The sequence below is a fragment of the Phyllobates terribilis genome, unplaced genomic scaffold (assembly GCF_046119375.1).
Source record: "Phyllobates terribilis strain yellow unplaced genomic scaffold, ASM4611937v1 Scaffold_1114__1_contigs__length_410381, whole genome shotgun sequence".
NCBI lineage: Eukaryota > Metazoa > Chordata > Amphibia > Anura > Dendrobatidae > Phyllobates > Phyllobates terribilis.
Genome location: NW_027363874.1, coordinates 178,341 through 192,511, shown reverse-complemented (window position 1 = coordinate 192,511; position 14,171 = coordinate 178,341).

The following is a 14,171-nucleotide window of genomic DNA, read 5'->3' as shown; positions in this document are numbered from 1 at the left end:
ATGGGATGAAGAGGTTACCTGGGGTGCCTGCAGCCGGCAAGCAGGGCCCTATTAAATTTACCTGCCGGGCTGCAGGGAGCGATCGCCTCCGACCTTCCTTCCTTTGCAGCTCCCGTGTCTCCTTGAGAGCGGGACACCCCACACACACACTCGCCTGCGTGTAAAGCCGAGTAGGGTTTTGGGGGCTGGGGGCCTCCTGTAGCTCCCCGGCCGGAGTCTCCTCTGTCCTCCATGGCGGCGTGCCGGAAGTCAGGCTTTTGGCCAGCGGGACGTCACTTCTGGTGCGTTCCACCGTGGAACGCATGGGGCCGCGGGGGGAAATTCAAAAGGAGAAGCCGCGGTTTGCCCTGAAAATGAGGATCCTTCACCAGATAGGTGAAAATTTGGCACTGGATCTCAGTCTCCCCTATAAAAGACCCAGATGAGAAGACTCCATTAAGGTAGGACAGAATATTCTGCTACTATGGAGGGTGCTGTTCCAAAGCCTGCGTCTGCAGAGCCCAGCGCTAACCCGGCCCCAGTAAGTACTAGGTCCTAGGTTATTCCCCACTCTCTTTTGAGCAGGATCCTAAATATATTTTAAATCTCCCCTTTTTTTATTTTTAATTTAGGGAGACAAGGATCCGGCACCGACAGTGGGAGAAAGCACTACAGTTCGCAAATGTGCCATCTGTATAAAAAAGCTGGCTTCAGGGCATAAGAAACCCCTATGCTGGAAATGCACTGACAACATTGTGAAGGAAGAACAGCCTTCCCTTATGGAAGAAGTCAGGGGAATGGTTCGGCAGGAAATACAATCTTCCCTAGCCTCCTTCTCACAAGCCAGAGCTGAAGGTCCATCTCCCCCCAAAAGGAGAAAATATATGGTTAGGGAGACCTCTGATTCAGAATTAGGGTCTATGGAGGAACCGGAAGAAGGGGTCCTAAGTGAAGATCATGAGGAAGATAGGAAATATTACTTTTCGTCTGAGAATATGGAGGAATTGTTGTCGCAGGTGAGAGACACGATGCAGGTGGAAGAGGAGAAGGAAACCCGTACAGTTCAGGATGAAATGTTTGGCGGTCTGAAATCCAAGAAGAAGGTAGTGTTCCCTGTGCATGACAACATTTGGAGTCTTATTTTGGATGAATGGGAGTCACCTGAGAAAAGGCTTAGTATGGCAGGAGAAATGAAGGATAGATTCCCTCTAGATGAAAAGGCGGCTAAGCTATGGATGGAAGTCCCGAAGGTTGATGTACAGGTGGCAAGGGTTGCGAAGAAAACAACCCTTCCCTTTGAAGACTCGTCACAGCTCAAAAATCCTATGGATAGGAAGATGGACAGCCTTCTAAGGAAGGCATGGGAAACATCGGCGGCTTCACTGAAGACTAATATCGCTTCAACTTGTGTAGCTCGTTCCATGTTCCTCTGGCTCCAACAACTAGAGGAACATCTCTGGAAAGGTACCACTCAAGAGGACCTCCTAGCATCTCTTCCTTTTCTGCAGAAGGCCACTGGATTCCTAGCGGATGCCTTGGCGGAGTCGGTCAAGATTGCGGCAAGATCGGCAGCATTATCAAATTCTATGAGAAGAGCTCTGTGGTTGAAGATGTGGAGTGGGGACAACGCATCAAAATCTAAGCTTTGTTCCATTCCATTTAAAGGAGAGTATATGTTTGGGGCGGTGCTAGACGAGTTGTTGGAGAAAGCATCCGACAAGAAGAAGTCTCTGCCAGAGCCAAAGAATCCAAAAAGTTTCAGAAAGAGACCATTTCTTCTCCCTCAACAACAACAGCAGCAAGCATTTCAGTACAGAGGCAAGGGTAAAACTGGTCGCTGGAGTTACACAAAAGGGGGAAGAGGTAGGAATATCTTTCAAGGTTCTAGGCAGGACAGACAATGACGCCAAGAAGGTAGGAGGCAGAATTGCGAGCTTCCTTCCTCAATGGCAGCTTATTGATTGGAAAAGGATTTGTCGTGGCAACAGTAGACCAGCCAGAGGCTTACTACCACGTGCCAATTCATCCGGATTACAGAAAATTTCTCAGATTTGCTGTAACTCAGAACCGAGAGGTACTTCATTTTCAATTCAATGTACTCCCCTTCGGCATTTCGTCAGCACCCCGCCTGTTTACAAAGATCATGGCAGAGGTAGTAGGTTTATCCAAGGAAACTGAATATCTGCATCGTCCCATATTTAGACAATTTTTTGGTGATGGTTCCCTCGGTTTCAAGTTTGGAAAGAGACCTCCAGATGACCCTCCAGATCCTGGAATCCTTGGGATGGTTGATAAACTACCAAAAGTCAGATCTGATTCCTTCCACCAGGAAGACCTCCTTGGGAATTCTCCTGGATTCTCAGCAACAAGCCTCTTTTCTGCCAAAAGAGAAGCAGATTCAGTTGAGGTCGAAAGTGTATGCACTAAAGAACCAGAGAGGAGTGTCATTAAGATTCGTCATGTCCGTCCTCGGGTCCATGACCTCATTTATTTAGGCGGTACCTTGGGCTCAAGCGCATTCAAGGGTCCTTCAAAACTACATCCTTTCCTGTTGGGACAGATCTCCAAGTTCCCTCTCCAACAGAATTCATCTGCCAGAGAAGGTGAAAGCATCTTTAAATTGGTGGCTCTGTCCAGGAAATCTGGAGAAAAGTTCAGCATGGATTCAACTTCCCTTGTTATCCGTCAAAACAGACGCAAGCAAAAGAGGATGGGGAGCAGTAGTCTCCCACGTGGCCTTCCAAGGGGTCTGGTCGCAAGAAATAGCAGAGCAGTACTCAAACTTAAGAGAAATGAAAGTGGTGGAAGAAACCCTATGGGCAGCCACTACTGTGCTTCAGGGGTCGAATGTCAGAGTCTACTCGGACAATATGACAACTATAGCCCACTTGAGACATCAGGGAAGTACAAGAAACAGGAGGTTACAGATGATCTCCGAAAGGATCTTCCACTGGGCGGAGCATAATCTACTATCCTTATCGGCTCTGCATCTGAGGGGCTCCGACAACTATCATGCAGATCTTCTGAGCAGAAAATACATTCATCCAGGGGAGTGGAGCATGAACTCGAAGATATTTCAGATGATTGTTCAAAAGTGGGAATACCCAGATGTGGACCTGTTTGCGAACCAGGAAAACGCAAAAGTAAGAGCCTTTTTCTCTTTGAAACCCGAGGATTCAGCAACAGGGATAGATGCATTCGCTCACCCTTGGAAAGTTGGGCTCGCTAATGCTTTTCCCCTGATTCTGTTAATACCAAGGACTTTGCAAAAAATCAGGTCGGAAGGGCTCAAGACTATCTTAATAGCTCCAATGTGGCCAAAAAGAGCATGGTTCGGAACATTGAGCAGTCTAAGAATGGATGATCCATTGATGCTTCCTCGAATCCACGATCTGCTGCATTAGGGCCAGATTTTCCATCCGGCCCCTCAGAATTTGGCTCTAGCAGCTTGGCTTCTGAGACCGCCCTCTGAAAAGCCAGAGGCTTCTCAGTACAGGTGATCCAAATGTGGCGCCCTGCTGTGCATTGGTGCCACAGAACCCAGAAGGGTGCATGGATGGATTTCTCCACAAGAGGCCCTCACTAGATACAAACACCTCTACCTTCCAACTCATACCAGCAGAGGGAGCCCAGATAGGGATATATATAGGGAAGGTGGAGCCAGGCAGCTCAGTTGATTAGTGAGTGCTCAGAGTCAGAGCAGAGCAGGCAGGCTGAGAGAGAGCCTGAGAGCGTGCCGACACTCAGATAGCGGTGAAGACGCAGCACGTCAGCTGCCTAGTAGTGAGGGCCCTGAGTGTGGCCGACGGCAAGGAGAAAAAGGGGAGTGAAACCAAGGGGGCAGAGGAGCACAATAAGCTCACCCCATTATATCTACCGGACACCGGATCCGCGCCTACAGGGACCCTTTACACCCAGTGGGGATAACCGGAATCCCAGGAGGACTACAAGTCCCTGACAAACCTGAAGGCTAGACACACACAGGATCAGGAACCACGAAGGCCCCGACGTCCAGGGAAAGTGGTTACCAACCAGAGGTCCTATTTCTGAGCATCTGGTGAAGTAAAAGCAGGACACATAAGCTAGGCCCAGTTGCAGGCTGGCCAGAAGCATACATAGGGACAGACACGGATCAGGAGGCCCTATACCTGCTCCCTGGGGAGAAGTCCAAAAGTGCGCCCTTCATCTGGAGTACCCTGGACCGTACCTAACAGCTGTACCAGTAAAGGAAATGAAGCAAATCCCCTGTCTCTGTCCGTTACTCCTGCTGTGCCATCGCTTTCCCTGCACCACAATGCTCAGCGCAACCTGCATCATTTATACTGCCCTGAGGCCTGCTCCACCTGTGGGGAGCAGTTCCATCTCAAGCTGTCCTGACATCTGCCTCAGAGGACTGTTGCAGCGCTGGTGATCCTCACCAGACACCACAGGTGGCGTCACAACAAATTCCCTACAAATAATTCCTTTTGGCACTGACCGCCCTGGGCCAGCCACCGCGATAATCCCCGCAGGCAGTCTTAGGCCCGGCTACCGGGTGCCCCGCGACACCCCTGGGGGCGAGTCACATACACTGCAGAAAAGCAGAAAACCAGTCACAATTTCCATCTATGGAAAAATCTAGAAAGCTTTCAAGCTATGGTATGAGCCTCGTCCATTAGATCCCTTTCGGCCTGACGTGGCCAGAATCTTGGATTTCCTACAGAACGGTCTGTCTAAAGGATTAAGACCAAGCACGCTGAAGGTCCAAGTCTCGCCTTTAAGTTCCTATTTTGATGCTGATTTGGCCCAAAACAGATGGATTAAGAGGTTCATGATAGCTGCTTCTCAGATTAATCCAACAAGAGCTAAAATAGTTCCACCTTGGGATCTCAACGTAGTTCTTAGAGGCCTAACTATGCATCCTTTCGAGCCAATAGCCGAGGCACACATAGACAAATTGTCTTGGAAAGCGGCATTGCTTGTAGCTCTGACTACAGCCAGAAGAGTGAGTGAAATCCAAGCCCTGTCTATCAGAGAGACTTATTGTCGTATTTTGGAGGACAGGATCATCCTCCAGTTGGATCCTTCTTTTCTACCTAAAGTGTCGTCTAATTTTCATATGTCTCAGCCAATAATTCTTCCGTCATTCTGTCAAAATCCATCAAATAGCAAGGAAGAAGAATTCCACGCGTTGGATGTAAGAAGGACTATAATCCGCTATTTGAGGCAGACTGAAACCTGGAGGAAGGATCAGAACCTATTTGTCCAATATGGAGGCCCCAATAAAGGAAAGAAAATTGCAAAAATACGCTAGCAAATTGGATTAAGAAAGCAATTTGTGAAACATACATAGTTCAAGATTTGCCTCCTCTGAAATCCTTGAAAGCTCTTTCTACTAGAGCTATGTGGGTCTCCTGGGCGGAAAAAGCTAGTGCATCCATTGAGCAGATTTGCAGGGCAGCTACATGGTCGTCTGTCCATACCTTTGCTAAACATTATAGACTAGATGTAATATCTAATAGAGACTTAGCATTTGGAAGGAAAGTCCTTCAGGCTGTTGTCGCTCCCTAAAATTCATTCTTTGGTATTACTCCAGGTGTGCTGTCATGGAGGGGATTGGAGAAAATAGAATTAGACTTACCAGTAATTCGGTTTCTAAGACCCTCCACAACAGCATGGGTAGTTCCCTCCATTTCTTTGATTGGAAAAATCCTTAGTGTTAATAAATATTTAGAGCATTCATACTGTGTGGTCCTTTGAAAACACTGGGGATTGTAGCAGGGAGGGGCTATTTAACATCTTGTTTTCCTGTCCCTAATTAGGATGGGGAGGCTACCTCCAGGTGTGCTGTCGTGGAGGGTCTTAGAAACAGAATTACCGGTAAGTCTAATTCTATTTTTTTTTTTTTACCATTTTTATTCTTTTTTTCAACTATTAACTTGGTCACACTATATAAATACATGCCGGTTGCAAGGATTTATATAGTGTGACCAAGTTGTCAAGCACTTTCCAAGTGATGCTAAAATCGCTTGGAAAGCGGTTGACAACCCGCATGCGGACATGCATGTGAAAAATGCTTCACTTACGTTTGTCCCTGGCAGGAAAAACGCATGTAAAATCTGCATGCGTTTTTTCTGCCAGGGAGATGCAGAAACACTCAGGAAAAATCCGGAGCATTTCTGCATCGTGGGCATGTGGCGCCCCTGAGGGTTCAGTCGCCACAGAGGTACTGCACCTCACCCAGAGGTGTGGTGTCTCCCTTCACTCAGGTAAGATGGGAGTGCTGCAGAGAACCCCCCAAAACACCTGCATCCAACATTACACTGCTTCAGACAGGCTGGAAGGGCAACATGCAGAGCGCAGCTGCTGAGCCCTGTCCCTGGCTGGAGTGGGGGAAACCCAAAGGTAGGGGGAACCAGTAGTGGGTGTGGGTGGAGGAAGCAGTTAGAAGGAGCACACAGTAGGTATATAATGGGAAGCAATCTTAGGGTGGCAGTTCAGAACAGAATGGTCAGTCAGTACAGTACAGACGGTCAGTGAGGACTGTCTGGGAGCAGAGGCTCAGCAGGAGCTCTGCTCCACAAGAAGGGCCCGGGATAGAGGCCCCGGAGGGGAGAAGGGAGTAGGCTCCATTCTAAGAAGGGATCCCAGGGGTACGGCGCGTGCAGGACAGCACCCATACGCCCCGCATCTGTCAGAAGACAGAGGGATCGGATGCCCCATTCTAATCTCCAGGGGGTCAGGTTGGTCCCGGATCCGACGTACAGGAAGGACTTCAGCATACCCGAGCGGGATTGAGAGTGGGCAGCGCAGGGCAGCAGGGAGAAGGACCTAGTGTGAAGACGGTCAAAGTAGGAACACGAGAAAGTGGGGTTCTGCCAAGCATTCCTAAACTTCCTGAGGAAGGATTGAACCCCTGCCAGGGTGAACACAGCGCAACGTGGGAGGCCTTCACCTGTAACTTGCACTTGTGTGTTTCCTGAAGAACTGTGAATTAAAATCTTGGACGACTGCACTGAGTTGCCTCCGTCTATTCCTTCACTGGTGCCATTTCCCTCCCTGCACTACAACGCCCAGCGCACCCTCCATCAATTTACACTGCCCTGAGGCCCGCTCCACCTGTGGGGAGCCGTTCCATCTCTAGCTGCCCTAACATCTGCCTCAGAGGACTGTTGCAGCGCTGGTGATCCTCACCAGACACCACAGGTGGCTTCACGACAAATCCTATAAATAATCCCTTTTGCACTGACCGCCCCGGGCCAGCCACCGTGATATTCCCCAAAGCAGCCATACGGCCCGGCTGCCGTGTGCCCCGCGGCCCAGGGGGCAGCGAGTCACCACTTGGCGTCACGAACAGGATATGTGACCAGCCTGCCATCTGCGGGTAATGTGCGCCTAAAGAAGTGTTTTCTGCCTTGAATGTGGCGCCCGCCCCAGAAGAACGGGCGCCATTATGTGCGTGCTAAAGAACAACAGAACGGAACCTCCCGTCGTGGGCCGGGTCCCAGAATGGCTCCAAAAGCAGGCCCTGCCCCTTGCAACAGTGACTGTCCGCATAGATGTGTCCGTCAAAGCGGGGAGGCCGACACAGGGAGTGACCGACAGCAAAGTGCCATGGGACCGCCCCCGAAAGAGGAGAGGCGGTGGAGAGAAGCTGCGTAAAGACCGGGAGGTGTCAGGCCGAGCTGACGCAGTCGCGGGAGCAGGTCGGAGTGATGTCCCTGTCCCAAATGCGGCTGGCGCTGCTCCATCCCTGGTCCCCCTGCAGCCTGAGGCTGATGACCAGGCTGGGTCAGCCTGCAGAAACCAGGGGTTCCCCCGGAGGGGGCCCCACTGTTAAACTGTTTTAGTTAACTGGACTGTACATAAGTTGCCCGGAAGGGTGCAGTTGACTTCATGTTTGCTACCCAGTTACCCGTCAGGGTACAGAGACTGACAGGCTGAGGACTGTGAGAAGCCGGACGTTGACATTGTACATAGTTTAGCACTTCTTAAAGTGCATCCTATTGGTTTTATAATTACAAATATACCTCAGAACAAAAACCCGTTTGGCGTGGCGGACGACGAGGTCCAGGATTGGATCGTCTATGCCCTGCAGCCATGCCTAGGGCCTACATTGAGGGTTTGTGGACGGGTCCCTCATGCTGCTACTGTTGCACCCTGGTGCTGGAACTGTCTTGAAAATTGTTTTATATGACAATACTCTTATGATGTTTTATAATGTAACCAGTAACGTTAAAAGAAATGTGCCTCCCATAAAGGGAAGAAATGTTGTTTTATGGTCAAATATGCCGATGCATCTTAAAAATTTTGCATGTCAGTTATGCCTGGTTTTGCTCTGTTCCAGCCCGCGGACGTGCTGTGTTTTACCGGGGGGGGGAATGTGGCGCCCCTGAGTGTTCAGTCGCCACAGTGATACTGCACCTCACCCAGAGGTGTGGTGTCTCCCTTCACTCAGGTAAGATGGGAGTGCTGCACAGAACCCCCCAAAACACCTGCATCCAACATGCAGAGTGCAGCTGCTGAGCCCTGTCCCTGGCTGGAGTGGGGGGAACCCAAAGGTAGGGGGAACCAGTAGTGGGTGTGGGTGGAGGAAGCCGTTAGAGGGAGCACTTATACAGTAGGTATATAATGGGAAGCCATCTTAGGGTGGCAGTTCAGAACAGAATGGTCAGTCAGTCTACCATTGGGCCCTATAAGACGTTCTTCATCTCCCCTTGCAGTGGGGTTTTTATCTGTCAAAAAAAAAGACTGGGGGTTGCGCCCCCGCCTTGATTTTCGCGAGTTTAATCGGATCACAGTCTGGGATACATATCCTCTCCCTCTCATCCCCGACCTCTTTAGAAAAAAATTTGGCTCCTACGATTTGATTAAACTAGACCTCAGGGGGGCTTATAATCTCATTCACATTGAGGAGATGAGTGGAAGATGGCCTTCAATACTCCTGAGGGGCACTATGAAAAGCTTGTGATGGCATTTGGGTTGACTAATGCTCCCGCTTTCTTTCAACACTGTTAGTGACATTTTTAGTCATCTGGCAGGTAGATCACAACAAACCAATCTTGATGACATATTAATTTACTTACCTCCAGTCACATCAGGTACATATCAGGCAGGTCTTACAGATACTCAAAGATAATAAATTATTTGTCAAACCAGAGAAATGTATGTTCTCCATTCAGGGTTAGTTCTTATCATTCACCGTTTTTGCATGGATCTGGCCAAAGTTCGGACGGTACTGGATTGGTATTATATTCAAGACTTAAAGGCATTACAAAGTTTTTTGGGTTTCGCCAGCTACTACTGTAAGTTCATCAAAAACTTTTCGGTAGTGGCCAAACCTCTGATGGACGATTTTGCCAAATAGAAAAAAAAAATTAAGATTTTATTATTTTACTTTCCATTCTTGTAGCTAAACACAATCCAGCTAAGTTTAAAATTGAAATGAAGCCCCTGTACCCCCCTCTCTAGGTGCTTCTGTACCAAGTCTTCCCTGGTCCAGGATGGTCTCTATATCACAGGCTCCAGCAATAACCTATTGACACATGATTGTGGCAGCCCTCACGTGCTGATATATCACAGTGCCAATAGAAGTGGGAAGCGGCACAGAAATCACAAAATAAAGGCAGTGTTTGTGGTAATGCAAGAATCCAGCAAGCAGAGTAATCCACACGTCATACAACAGCCCAACATGGATGATGAAAAGCTGCGTCTTCAGGCGTCTGTGTAAGAACATCACATTTTTGTTTTCCTTCCAGAATAAGCACCAAATGGAATAGCTGAATGCCAGGATACAGAGACCGGCGGGGGGCAGGGAAGCGCTGTCCGCTGGATTTTGTGCTGGTTTCACAAGCGGTCACCCTGCAGTTTTCTCCGGATAATGCTGTGGAGACTTTTCACAACACATCTAATAATTGTGAACCTTCCACTCACATGTTTATTATCTTGTCCGCTGGTCAGACTGGGGGGGATGAAAGCTGGACAAGGGATGAAGAATGATCCTTATTACATATAATGGGGGCACTGAGCGATTGTGAAAAGTCGCAGAGGACTGAGAGCAGAAGGGCAGAGGGTTTCCTCTTCCTCACAGGGACCAGCACAGAAGCCGGAGCAGAAGGGCAGAGGGTTTCCTCTTCCTCACAAGGACCAGCACAGAAGCCGGAGCAGAAGGGGAGACAAGGGCTGAGCCACTTACACAGACAGAAAGCTGAGGAGAGGAGGGCATGTTATTACTCCAGGATCCGCTCCATTCATTCCCTATGTGGCATTCAAGCGCTGAGCTCGGCTTTTCCGGAGCCCCATAGAGAATGAATGGAGCTGCAGTTGATCCCTGACTTTCCACTCCTTCCCGATCAGACGATAGCTCGCAGCGGTCAGACCCCACGATCAGTAAGTGATCACCGAGCCTGTGGATAAGTGATAACTTGTTTTATACAGACATCCCCTTTAAGTAATGGAGCATGCCAGCAGAGAAGGTGGGAGGAGGCGCTGGTTACAGTGGAAACTTTACCTCTGGAGGCCGCATTTAGGGCATGTGAGGGGCGGACACTTCCCATATTCATCATTACTGAACCCCCACTCTGTGCGGCTCTTATCTGAGCTGCAGGAGACGCAGCAGTTACTAATCAGCCGCTCTCTGTTCACTTGCAGCCGTCCGAGCTCTGCTGTGCCTGTTAGGGGTGAAGTTCGGGTCCTTCGAGGCATCTACTATGCAGCCTGCACAGCAGATCACGGCCCGAGCACAGCGTCTCCGGGTAAATCTCCACCTTGTGAGTTGCTTCTTGTGCAGCAGCCCCATGCAAGTTGCTCTGCTCTCCTCGGCCTGCTCCTGCTGAATACTGAGCTCCTCTGCCCAATCTAGGAGCTCAATAGCCCTGATCACGTCAGTGGTAGCCCAGCGCTGCTGGATCAGATTTAGAAATGGCAAACTAATCAGCCCTAGGTATTTCTAATATGTGCAGAGCAGGCGACATAAGTCTGACCGGTGTCCTCATAGACCTTTCCTCAGCCGGGGTCTAATAGGAGCAGTAAAATGGCCGTCATGGGGTCCATTGTTAGATCTCAGCTGCCATAGAAACTCATTGGCACCATGATCATGCCTCCCTCTCCTGTCTAAAGTGCCTAAATGCTGTGGAAGCCCCCTACTGTGTCATACAATGGATTAAGCTGCCAGGATCAAGGTTGGCTCCACTGTGGGCAGCTGAGGCAGGAGCAGGACTGTGTTACACAGCCACACTTCTGTCGCAGATCTTGTAAGGACCTGCCTGATGATAATGTGTCCTATAGAGCAGGTCTTGGTACCGGACTGCCCTGTACATATTTACCACTAGCTGGGAACCAGTTACTTACAAGGTCTAGTTTCGAATGTGTTTCCAGGATCTGTAGTTATCAGCATTTTATCCTTAAGGCCTAGTTATAATATCACTGTAACACTCTCGCCCTGTACCTGTATACCTGCCCTGTGTGCTGCACAAAAGTATATAACAAAATGTGTGTACACAGATATCTATCTCCTGAATGGTATTACTGCTAGATCTCCTGTACATAGAAATATGAGGTTCTTAGCGCACATTTTGAGCAAATTGTGCGAGCCCATCTGCCAACGTCAAGGCGACCTCTTCAGATGGGTCCCTACACTAACATTACACTAACTTACTAACTGGGACTAGTTTTTTGTATTATTATTATTACCACCATTTTTACTATTTATTATTATTGCATTAATGCAATTAATTGTAACTGTTATAAAACGAATTAAAAAAATGTAATTCTAATTTTTTTTTATTAATCTTGTGATTCTAATAATGGTATTACTAAAATCCCTATGCCTAAAGCTGTTGATCCAGAAGAAGACAAAAACCCCAGGACACCTTCAGCCAATTTGTGTCACAGGGGAAAAATTCCTTCTTGACCCCGGGAAAAGGCGATCAGTCCTAGGACCCTGGATCAAACCTAATAATGTTATTACAAGTTATATAATATTACACTAATTATTGTACTACTGGAGTTATTTTAATTTGTTTTTATAAATCTATTTGATATGGTTATTATTGCATTGTGCTATCTTATTACAGTATTATTCTTCTTTCCTTTCACTACTAATACTGCCCTATACCTACAGTGTTGATCCAGAAGAAGGCAAAAACCCCAGGACACCTTCAGCCAATTTATGTCACAGGGGAAAAATTCCTTCTTGACCCCGGGAAAAGGCGATCAGTCCTAGGACCCTGGATCAAACCTATTAATGTTATTACAAGTTATATAATATTACACTAATTATTGTACTACTGGAGTTATTTTAATTTGTTTTTATAAATCTATTTGATATGGTTATTATTACATTGTGCTATCTTACTACAGTATTATTCTTCTTTCCTATCACTACTAATACTGCCCTATACCTACAGTGTTGATCCAGAAGAAGGCAAAAACCCCAGGACACCTTCAGCCAATTTGTGTCACAGGGGAAAAATTCCTTCTTGACCCCGAGAAAAGGCGATCAGTCCTAGGACCCTGGATCACACTGCTATTCTACCTACTACTATTACTACTGTTATTTTATTACTTTCTTACTATTATCACTAGTATTATTACTCATATTACACTAATACGGATATACTACCACTATATTACTACCATCCCTTTCCCCCTAGGGATCTTAAGGTGCAGTTCTGTCCTCCTCCTCCTATTCTGTCCTCCTCCTCTTCCATCCTCCTCCACTTTTGTCCTCCTCCTCTTCCATCCTCTTCCTCTTCCGTCCTCCTCCTCTTCTGTCCTCCTTCTCTTCCGTCCTCCTCCTCTTCTGTCCTCCGCCTCTTCCGTCCTCCGCCTCTTCTGTCCTCCGCCTCTTCCGTCCTCCGCCTTTTCTGTCCTCCGCCTCTTTCGTCCTCTTCCTCTTCCGTCCTCTTCCTCTTACGTCCTCCTCCTCTTAAGTCCTCCTCATCTTCCATCCTCCTCCTCTTCTGTCCTACTTCTCTTCCGTCCTCCGCCTCTTCCGTCCTCCGCCTCTTCTGTCCTCTGCCTCTTCCATCCTCCGCCTCTTCCGTCCTCCGCCTCTTCCGTCCTCCTTCTCTTCCATCCTCCTCCTCTTCCGTCCTCCTCCTTTTCCGTCCTCCTCCTCTTCTGTCCTCCTCCTCTTCCGTCCTCCGCCTCTTCCGTCCTCCATCTCTTCCGTCCTCCGCCTCTTCCGTCCTCTTCCTCTTCCGTCCTCCTCCTGAGACGTAATAAATAGCATTAAAGCTGCAGTAATTATTTATATTATATATACACACTGCTCAAAAAAATAAAGGGAACACTCAAATAACACATCCTAGATCTGAATGAATGAAATATTCTCATTGAATAATTTGTTCTGTACAAAGTTGAATGTGTTGACAACAAAATCGCACAAAAATCATCATTGGAAATCAAATTTATTAACCAATGGAGGCCTGGATTCGGAGTCACCCCCAAAATTAAAGTGGAAAAACACACTACAGGCTGATCCAACTTTGATGTAATGTCCTTAAAACAAGTCAAAATGAGGCTCAGTATTGTGTGTGGCCTCCACGTGCCTGTATAACCTCCCTACAATGCCTGGACATGCTCCTGATGAGGTTGCGGATGGTCTCCTGTGGGATCTCCTCCCAGACCTGGACTAAAGCATCCACCAACTCCTGGACAGTCTGTGGTGCAATGTGACGTTGGTGGATGGAGTGAGACATGATGTCCCAGATGTGCTCAATGGGATTCAGGTCTGGGGAACGGGCGGGCTAGTCCATAGCTTCAATGCCTTCATCTTGCAGGAACTGCTGACATACTCCAGCCACATGAGGTCTGGCATTGGGCACAACCCCCATCTGTGGACGTCTGGCCCTCATCCCACTCTCATGGAGTCGGTTTCTAACCGTTTATGCAGACACATGCACATTTGTGGCCTGCTGGAGGTCATTTTGCATGGCTCTGGAAGTGCTCCTCCTGTTCCTCCTTGCACAAAGGCAGAGGTAGGGGTCCTGCTGCTGGGTTGTTGCCCTCCTATGGCCCCCTCCACGTCTCCTGGTGTACTGGCCTGTCTCCTGGTAGCGCCTCCAGCCTCTGGACACTACGCTGACAGACGCAGCAAACCTTCTTGCCACAGCTCGCAATGATGTGCCATCCTGGATGAGCTGCACTACCTGAGCAACTTCTGTGGGTTGTAGAGTCCGTCTCATGCTACCACGAGTGTGAAAGCACAA